This window comes from Pavona decussata, unplaced genomic scaffold, assembly GCF_977016875.1.
Source record: "Pavona decussata unplaced genomic scaffold, jaPavDecu1.1 SCAFFOLD_96, whole genome shotgun sequence".
NCBI classification, from domain to species: Eukaryota; Metazoa; Cnidaria; class Anthozoa; order Scleractinia; family Agariciidae; genus Pavona; species Pavona decussata.
This window is the reverse complement of record NW_028145513.1, coordinates 2,101,876-2,112,500: the sequence shown is the minus strand read 5'-3', so window position 1 is coordinate 2,112,500 and position 10,625 is coordinate 2,101,876. Positions and strand designations below refer to the sequence as shown.

General features: G+C 41.2%; 1 pseudogene; it reads right to left on the bottom strand.

Annotated features, from left to right (window-relative positions):
• Window positions 1–3,602, bottom strand: part of LOC146472901 (uncharacterized) — a 4,681-nt pseudogene extending 1,079 nt beyond the window's left edge.
• Between the last annotated feature and the right edge of the window lie 7,023 nt (window positions 3,603–10,625).

Here is a 10,625-nt window from a genome sequence, read left to right as displayed (position 1 = left end):
CTTTAATTAGAAGCTCTGATTAGGAACCTTGCTGTTTTGACTTATTAACAGTGAGGAAACACACCCGAAATTCTTACCATGGACATATCTATGTCACGTGCTAGGTAACCAGAACAATGTGGATCAAGTTTCATTTCATGGAAAACAAACACGCTCAACAATTGCCTCAACTTTCCAGCATGCTGTGGGATTTGAAGGCCCTTCCAAGTGAAAGAAAACTCTGAAATTAATTTTGGTTTGAAGCGACGGAGCAAAGAATGTTTCTGGTTCTTTTTATGTTCATATTTTTACTGGAGCTTCTGATACATGTTCAAATGCACTCGACAATACCCAATGAAGGAAATATATTTTTTAGGTCGTTAGTAAATCATGTAAACCAAAAGTAAAGAAGGATGGATGTAATAATCCATAGCACAAAGTTTTCGGTTTTTCTGGGGAATATGGAATGGCAAGTTTTCAGCATGTCTTGAAAAGGTTCTCCAAATGTTTGCTGCTTTGTGTGTGTTTTGCACACAGCTTTTGCTTTGAAGTGTAATACACTTTTTAATAATCATCATCATCATCATCATAATCTTTGAACGGGTGCGTTCTCACAAAAGTGGTTTTCAGAACAACCCTGTTTGATGGATCACTCTTTGTTCGGTAGACCATGCTTTTATTTTTATTACCGTGTTCTGTCAAACAAAAGATTCACTTATGAGGCAAGATTCTAAACACGCTCTAAGCATGCTAAAATCAAATTTTTTTGTTTTGAAGTGGAAGCTTGTTGTGAGCGTGCTATCACCTTTGTTCCGTGGAGTGTCACATTTAATAATCTCGTCAATGCCTGCCTCACTACAGGTGTTATTTACAAGTACAGTCTCCAGGTCTAGTTGGTTTTTTTCAGGTAACTTGACTATTCCATCCCCATTGCTGTCAAGCACCACTTCCATTAGTACTTTACTGACTGGTAACCATCGGGAGACAAGAATGGTACTCACAAAACCATACTTGTTGCTTTCTACGTCTCTTTCTACGTCTCTCTAGATTATTCCTGTATCTACATTTACAACATCGAGAATGAAGAAGCTGTCTTTGTCTTAAATTGTCGCGTCCCTGATCTGAATAGCATTCGATGGGTACCAGAGATGCATGTAGCGAAGCAGTTACCCAATGTCCACAGCTCCTTTCTTTTGAGATAAACTCTTTTGGGATCAGGAGCTTCAAAGCTTTCTTATATGAATTGGAGAACCATTCCTCTCAATGTACCATTTCGATTCCCCCCTCACTAGATGGTACTGAACGCTTGCCCTCATCTTCTAACTCCAGTTCATCCGTTTTGGCTACAGTCATTTCCTGGTCATCATCAACTTCATCCCCCGGAGGGTTGATCCACAAATTTTTTCATCTTGTATGGATGTCTCGTATGGTATCAGGATGCATCTTTTTGTAGGACTTTGTGATGTTTTGTTCTAGTAGGGTTCCAGTTTGTAAAAGTTCGTTGTTTTATCAGCAGCGATGAGTAACTTGGGATCCTTTTTAATGCGCTCAGTGTCGTCCTTGAGGCTGTTGAGAAGAGTTGTTTACTTGTTTGAATTTCGTCGATTGTACCAGCTTTAGCATGTCGTCTTCAAATTCCTTTACCTCATTGATCAGATGGGGGTTCTTGGTCGACTTAAAGCCGTATGTGTCTTGGGAGAAGTTGGACGTGTCAGGGTTGAGAAAGAGGTAAGCTTTCCAGCGCATTCGACGAAGAAACTGCTCTGTTTTTTTTTTTCAATTAGGCGTTGCAAGAAGTCGTTCTACAATGGTAGAGGAATATTCTTTGTAGAGTATCCAATGTTGAATTTTTCCATTACGGCTTATTGTAGAGTGCTTTTATCTTGGAGCGAATTAGGAAGACTGTGTTTTGAATTTTCCGTATTATAGTGCTCGATACATAAAAGTAGAGTGTAGTATATAGAAAATAAAGAAAAAAACTACACTTTCATCCCGACAAGCCTCTCGCGTCAGGTACATGAAACACTGACTAACGCTCCTTTTATAAGATGATGATTCAAGCATGCTTAATCAATTATTTAGCTGTGTCGGCACGCACTCGCCAGTTCATTCCAGTACGTATGACGCCTTCAGGGATTCTTGGTCATATCCCTTTTAATAGAGACTTCTTTTTTCCCCTCACTGTTCAGCTTGTTTATAAATGCTTCTGCAATGCTATCTTCATTTTGTAGTCCTTGTAGCATTGCACTGGATTGGGGGGTATTGTTCACCAATAACTCCTTCATTGTTTTTTGATGGGGAAGTAGTTGGCTTTAGGCTTGCCACCCTTTTACATTTAGATGCTGTTACTCTGCCTTTTCTGTACAAAAACCAGTCAGATTCTTGACTTTGAAGCTTTGTTTTCTTTTCAATAAAGCTTATTTCATCTTCAGTGAAGTTTAGTTTTCTCTTTATTTCCTTGTTCCTTTTGCTTAATTTCATCAACACTTGAGGGGTGGTTTCTGAAAGGAGATGTACATCCCAAGTGAAATGGTTGTTCTTGGATAGATGGATTATCACTTGTCAAAGGTGGGTCACTTGCATTATTTTGTTCCGTAATTTCTTCAGTGGCCTCAGTTGCTTCATTTAATCCAGGATCAGGTAATAAATGATGGCCTGTTGCTGAAGGAACTTTGTTAATAAGCAATCCTCTGAACTGTTCAAGTAGATTCTCATTGTTTACAGCTGTCTTTGGGCGTGGATTGTAATTCCTGGTTGAAGGCTTCACTGCCTTTTTCTTTTTCTTACCGATTTCAGGTTTCGTAAAGGTCATGTCCTCTAAATTACAGCTTCATTGTGTGTCCTCTTTCTTCTTTTCCATACGCATTTTTCGCCAGTGCAAGTGACCACTTCGTTTTGTCGAAGAGTGTCTTCAAGTTCGATGAGTGCCGCACCTATGTGACGGCAAGCCCCATCAGAGCTGTTAAGTGAAAGAGGGTGCAAGTTGTTAAAAGATGAAATACAAAGAGTATAAAAAAAATCAATCCCATGCTTGTAAAGAAAACCAGTTGCACTTACCCGCCAATGCAAGGACAGTGTGCAGAGACAACAACACCACCACTGTGGATAATTAGCCAACCATCATACGTCGGTTTGTTTCCTGAAGGTGTTTTCTCTCGTTCCGTAGGTTTAACAGAGAATTTTATGATGTGGTGTTCAAAATAGATGTTTTTTTTCCTTTGTAGATTGTACACATGTCCATCCCAGTGTAACCGGTACCCCTCAAGAGACTTGTACGCCTTCAGGGATCCTTGGTCATATCCCTTCTTGTTTATCAAATAGCAGTATAAATCTCCCCAGGCAAAATTTGGGGCATCTGAAAAATCAGTGCTCCAGTCAGAATGGAGGTTAAAAGGATTCGGGATTGTACCATCTTTTGTGACCAACTTCGCATTCGCAACATCACTTATGGATTCATTGCCGTCCGTCAATTCGAGAGCAAGTTCGTGAGCTTTTTCCGCCAGTTCGACTAATTCTTCCTTTTTTTTGTTGGAGACAGATATTCCTCGAGCCTGCAGGTATTTTTTAAGCTCTGGAACCTTCCAGTTTTTAAAATTTACTTCCTTTTCCACCAAACCAGCCATAATTTTCCATAACTTTTTTGTATTTTCGCGGCAACTTTCCCCGCATTAGCCTCGCATCCATGCGAAAGGGCTCACTCGTCCCAGGGTCATCGGGGAATACGAATATCGTCTATTGGTGATAGTTTGAATAGTGTGATTGTTAAGGATTTTTGATAACATTGCTGCATTACAATTATTTTTACTTGTGCTCTCTTGCTGCTCCACTTCTGTAGTATTATCTGAGACAGTTGTGGTGCTTTCTGGATATAAATTAAAATAAAAAAGACCCAAGTCATTAACTGTAAAAATCCTCACTAATGCAGCAAACCATGATAAGATTGGATATAAATGACAATTATACTTGCTATCACTGGATGAGTTGTGTTACCTTGAGAATGACAGGAGTGTAGGTTTAAGTTGAAACTGTTGCCAGTCTTGTCTGTCAGCAAAAGAGACTGTGGTGTGAGGCCATAAGTCTCGGCAAACCAGAGGGCACATTCTGCTTTCTCTCTGCAAAAATAATGGTTTTGTTGTATGAGCACTTTTTATCTTCTTTTAGCGATTTGCCATTTGCTTAATTTAACTTAAGCTTGAATGAGTTTGTGTGTTGTTCGCTCAATAAAAAACTTGTCAGTTGCCTTTGTGTGTTTTTTAAGTACTTAAACCCGGCATTTCAATCGTCCTGTGCAAAGCAGAAGCATTGATTGCGTACCTTATGTTTTTGAGGTGGCGTTGTTGTTTGCAACGGCTGACTTGGTCGATTGTTTTCCCGTTATGCCCACTTTAATTCTGGGATTCTTTCAGCTGCACTATAGCGTTGTACAACTCTGATGCTTTCTCTATGAAAATATCAAGTAATACGGTATGATCGTGTGTAGTTAGTTTGCCTTTTCAAAACCAAGAGATGATTGTGTTTTGTGAAATAAGTTGGCCTGGCTTTTGATAAATACATCGAAAGTAGCTGCATCTGACGTTTAATTTTCTTACCTTTAAGTTCTTTTGTTAGTTTTTGGTGAACCACTTCGCGGTCTGTTTCTGTTAGGTTAGGCGTGGGTTGAACGCCGTACTTCACATGAGCCGAACTCAATTCAACCAATTAACATGAGTTAAGTTCATGTGAAGCTCGGCGTTTGACCCAGTTAAGCTCGGGTAATTTAATTTGGATCGGCTGAGCCGTTCTTCACGCCTGGTTTAGGCGTGAAGAACGGCTGAAGATCGACTTTGAGTCAAACGCCGATCTTCACATGAGCCGAACCCAATGCATGAATTACGTTAATGTATTTCTGAATATAACAGGGCTCGCGAGTGGCTGAAAACCCTTGGCATAAAATCAGTCATGCAGAAAACCTGAAGAATGATGCAACTTCGAATTCCAACGGTTTTCGCCTAATTCAAAACAGACCATAAACAGACACAAAAAACGTTAACCTACAAGTTTTATCGCTGGATACTCAACAATCAACATTCTTTAACTCATTTTATAACCGTTTATTTTTTCGTCGTTGTCCTTTGGATAATTAATCTGAAGAGATAAATTAACATTAAACATGCAAAATTTATTAAAGAAATTTGGACGAATTGACAAGCCTTCATTATAATTATACTTTTTTGCTAAAAGTGGCATATTTTCAAGTTTTTCTGTAATTTTATTATATCCTTCACAGGTATTTCTTGACCTCTTTGCTTTTTATTCGATCTTGCAGTTAAGTTCGGCTGAATAAAGCTCAACGTTTGACTCAACCGGGCGAAATTAATAAATTTCGGTCGACCTAAACTGTAATTAGGTTCGGCTCATGTGAAGTACGACGTTTAACCCGGGCCTAAGCGATGATCTCCTCGGGCCCTTGGCCGATATCATCTGGGTTGAGGGCAATCATACACCAGTAGTTTGATCGCAGAGCGTGGCGGCTTGTGTTGTTGGTGACATTTTGAACCTTTTTGGTAAGGTAATTCACCTTGCCATAGACGAGGATCCCGACACGAGATTTGTAAAGGGACGATACAAGTTAGGGGATTGTGCAAACACATTAACCCCCAAAGCATTAACTAAGGGTCTTTCAGAAAAAAATGGTAGAGGCTTGCCAGATAGGTCAGTTTGGACATTTGAAGCTCGTACCATGAGATCAATGGAGTGACCTTTAGGACCGCCATACAGACTTTGGACCAAATCCCACGTTTCTGGACTAAGTCTAGAGTCCTGAAAGCTTAGCCGACGGGAGGGAGAATCCGCAGGGTTCTCAGGGCCAGGAACATAGTACATAGACATGTAGATCAACGTTAAGATGCATGGTGGTTTGAAACAGGCACTTAAGAGCGGTCACCAAAGAGTGGGAACGGGAACCACGCCTGTTCCAAGAGTGAAGCAAAACCTGACTGTCAACAAATGCATCCACCCATGAGCTTCTTACCGTATTCCCAAAGGATTGCAAGGCATTGTTGAGGGGAAGAGTGTCCTTGGTAGCAATGTCGGCCCCAATAACAGAAGAATCCCAGCAGTCGCAAGTGCGAACAGTAATGTTACCCAGACTCAATACGCCTCCCCAAGTAAAAGAGGAAGAATCCAAGAACAAACGAAAATGGCAGTGTTTTTTGGAATGCCAAGGAAGGAATCCGTTCCAGGTTTCCAAAAAGAGCCAATGCTCCAACTCCTGTCTCAAGGGCCCGGATAGCTTGACCTGTCGCGATGAGCACTTCCCTCCTAACCTTTGGAGAATAACCAGGTCGATGGATTCTGAACTAAGAGCCTGCTTGAGAAGAGTAAGAAACTTTTTTTTCTTGTGAGGCAATAAAATGAAGGCCTGTTTCTCAGAATCGGAAATAAAACCCAAGTAAGGGACTTGCTTGCAAGGTACCAAAGTCGATTGATCCAAAGCAATACAATAACCAAGGGAGGAAAGGATAAAACACGTAAGAAAGATAGCAGCGTTGGCTAAAGCCAAATTAATGCTATCCTGGGAGGGCAAATTTTGAAAAGCAACTGGAAGACAACCACTAGGGAAAGAAAGCTGACTACTGTGACGGTCGTCGATGTACAGCAAAGGTGGAATGCCAAGCGACCGTATATAATGAGAGGCAAGGAGGCCAGTGGAGTGATAAATGTAGGCGGATGATTTCCAACCAAATGGAATACAACAACTGACAAAAAACCGTCCGCCCCACTCGAATCCAAAAAATGTCCGGCTTTCCACTGAGAGTTGGATATGGTCGTAACGGGATTTGTCATCGCAGACAGTTTGAAAGAAGCCAGGGACAACATACTTGGGTAATTGCTGAACACCGTCCAATTTAAAAGGGCGGTCTAGAGTCCAAAGGTTGAGAAATCTGTCGTCATTACAAAGACGTGGTTTGGTATGTTCTACTGTAAGCGGCATGACCAGGTGTGGAGGTGGACATTCCCCTACCCTGCACCAGAGGGAGATGGCGCCTGAAGCTAATCTCTCGATAAGAGTATCAGAAATAAACTGGGCAAACGCCTTACAAAAAAGATGATTAGCAAAAATGCGAGCAGGCGGTCTTTCACAGTTATAATTGACTCCCTTATAGCTTCCTTTATCATGGGTAAAAAACTTGTCAACGTGGACAAAGTTATGAATCCAGTCTAGTACTTCAGAAAATTTGTTATCAGACGATTGAAATAACTTGTACCATTGATCTATATGGCGATGGAGTTCACCCGCTCTAAAGGAACTTGAGTCACAGAAGGCCAAAAGGGAGGCGTTGGCAAAAGCTTCTCCTGCGACAACTGAGGAGATATAATCTTGACTAATGTGGGCGTTGTCTGCCATTTCCTGGGCCTCAGTAAGAAGAGATCCCTTATAATCGACCCAACTTAGCGTGTTAACAGAAATCTTGGCAGGATCAAAGTTGGGAGTCTTTTCCCAGTCATGAAAAGGCATCTTGAAAAACTAGAGCAGAAGAAAGAATAGGTAAGGCCCAGGGAATGGCAAACTCAGCCCCGGTAATCCGAGAGGGAACTTTCGTTCCCCTTGAGAATGCCACCCGAGGGAAGAAGAAAGAGGAGCAAGAACAATATAGCGAGTGGACAACACCGTAGTGAGTGGGCAAAATAAAATATATGAAAATATAAGTCGGTATTAAGGGATAAAAAGGTGAAGGCTTAAAGACAGTAACTCCGAAATAACAAAAAATAAAGGAAACATAAGGCAAGTAAAAACAATGCACTATTCCCGTAAAGGAAAATCTTTATTTCATAAGATGATACAACAAAATTATGTTGTAGGATGGTTAAATCAAGGCTGCGCAGCAGAAGAAGGCTGACGAGAAGGAGCGCGCTTCCAACACTGGGGTGACTTATGCCCTGGTTCACCACATTTGTAACAAATAACGCGAGAGGGTGGCCGCTGATAGGCTTGAAAGTACGGTTGCCGATGTGGCAATCTTCCTCTACACATGTGTGTGCGAAATGGCGTGGACCGCTGAAAGACTTGTCAACCTTCGAGATCATTTCGATAACACGGGAAAAAACCTTAAAGACAGTAACTCCGAAATAACAAAAAATAAAGGAAACATAAGGCAAGTAAAAACAATGCACTATTCCCCTAAAGGAAAATCTTTATTTCATAAGATGATACAACAAAATTATGTTGTAGGATGGTTAAATCAAGGCTGAGCAGCAGAAGAAGGCTGACGAGAAGGAGCGCGCTTCCAACACTGGGGTGACTTATGCCCTGGTTCACCACATTTGTAACAAATAACGCGAGAGGGTGGCCGCTGATAGGCTTGAAAGTACGGTTGCCGATGTGGCAATCTTCCTCTACGCGTGTGTGTGCGAAATGGCGTGGACCGCTGAAAGACTTGTCAACCTTCGAGATCATTTCGATAACACGGGAAAAAACCTTGTCAGCTAACAAAGCAAGGAAATACGCCTTGAACTGCTCAGTTGGGACGTAGAGCTTCTCTCTCAAAGTCGAAGCGATAACATCATAGCTGGTGGCCTTGGGGTGACTGGAGGACTTTGCAACAAAAGCTAATTCTTCGGCGTAACGAAGCGCTTCGTACTTGTTGAAGTCCTAAACTCTTCTGCCACCATAATTTAAAATTCTCTGTATCAATGACTCTACTGAGGTGCCTTGGGCACTTTTGAGAGCTTTAATACGCTGTTGTAAAGCCTAAAAGAGAAAAATGGGCTGTCAAAACTAAGCCCTAAAAGCGAGAAAACATCGAAAATAAAATCCAAGAATAAATTCAAGGCAATAAATAAATGAACAGCTTTTATAATAAATGATTGGGAGAGAAAAAGCAAACAAAATTAAAAACAACAGGCAAAATAAACTAGCCCCAGCGGGACTGCCGGTGTAATCGAGCGGTAAATACGGTAATGAAAAAAACAAAAAAAAAAGGGCAAACAATGAGGCGCAACAACTAAGCAAACTGTATGCGGAGCAAAAGTAAAAGGGGATTTTAAGATGAAAATAAACAAGCATACGAATTCAGAATTGCCCGCGAAGCCCAGGTGAAAAAGAGGACAAAGGTTGAGAATCAGGGCGAAAAACAAACCAAACAAAATTATAGCCCGCGAGGCCCACATAAAGGGGCAAATAGTTTATAATGGCAAATAATATACAAAGACAAAACACGGCTCGCACAGCTCACACGAAACGAGGGCAAACGTTAAAAGCCGGGCAAATAATATGCAAAACAAAATTTAGCCCGCTGAGCCCACACAAAACGAGGGTAAACTTGAAAAGCAATTTGAATACAGTAAAATACGGTAAACAAAACAAAATTATATGCCGCACTAGCCCACACAAAACGAGGGTAAACTTTTAGAAGCAGAACGAATATACGAATAAAAATTTAGTGCGCACAGTCCACATGAAACGAGGGGAAACGTTAAAAGCAGGGCGAATAATTCATCAAACAAAATGTGGCCCGCACAGCCCACACGAAACGAGGGCAAAAGTTAAAAGCATGGCAAATAATATATCAGACAAAATTTAGCCTGCGCAGCCCACACGAAACGAGGGCAAACGTTAAAAGCCGGGCATATAATATATCAGACAAAATATAGCCTGCACAGCCCATATGAAACGAGGGCAAACGTTAAGAAGAAGGGAGAACAATATATCCAACAAAATTTAGCCCGCACAGCCTGTAGAAAAGCAGGCAAACGTTAAGAAGCAGGGCTAATAATATACTAAGTGGAAATGAAAAACAGCTCGCGTAGGGCAAACAACATACAAGGTTTGGGAGTGAAATACTAGAGAACCAGAACGAAAGACGTGGCAACGAACAGAAAAAATAAAGTTTCACAAACCTCCAAAGAAACTTCGTTTGCTTGCACTGGAGCTTTTGCAGGCGGTTGAGCTTGTTCCTCTGGCGCTACTGGTGGTTGAGCTTGTTCTGCTAACGCCGCCGGTGCTTGACCTTCTTGTGCTTGGTTTTGTAAGACAACTTGAGCTTGTTGGACTGCATCTACAGGGACCTGTAGGTCAGCCATGGTAATCTGAACAGCTCAGCAGCTTCGAGAGAAATGGCATCACTACTCTGCCTTTTATACGCGTGAGGTAGGACCACTGAGAATAGTAGTCTATTTGGGATGCTTGGGAGAATTTTATTCATATATGCAGCGGCTTTGAGTTAATGAGGTTGTTCAGGGGTCACCTAAACTGGTTTTAAGCGTTGAATAAGTTGACATGACGTGTAGTTGATATAGGGAAGGGTTTAATGAGATCCAAGACATCTAGGTGTAAGAGGGATTTATGAGATACAAGTGTATGTATAATTTGGAGTTTAGTATATAAAGTGTACTGTGCTTTGGTGGTACGTTTCTGCCCAACCAGCCGGGTGGTGGTTCAGTTATATAGGCAAAGAACAAAGGACGAGTGATGAACTAATGAGAAGACAGTAACGTCATGGTCAAACCGGCTCAAACCAGTTTTCCTGAGTGTATATTATTGAAAATGCCCACCCACTAGAAAAAACTAGTCAAACCAGTTTTGTTTACCCTTATTAAGTATTCAAAATGACACCGTGAAGAAACAACATTGAATGGAAAAACTGCCTTTAATTATTAAAATTACA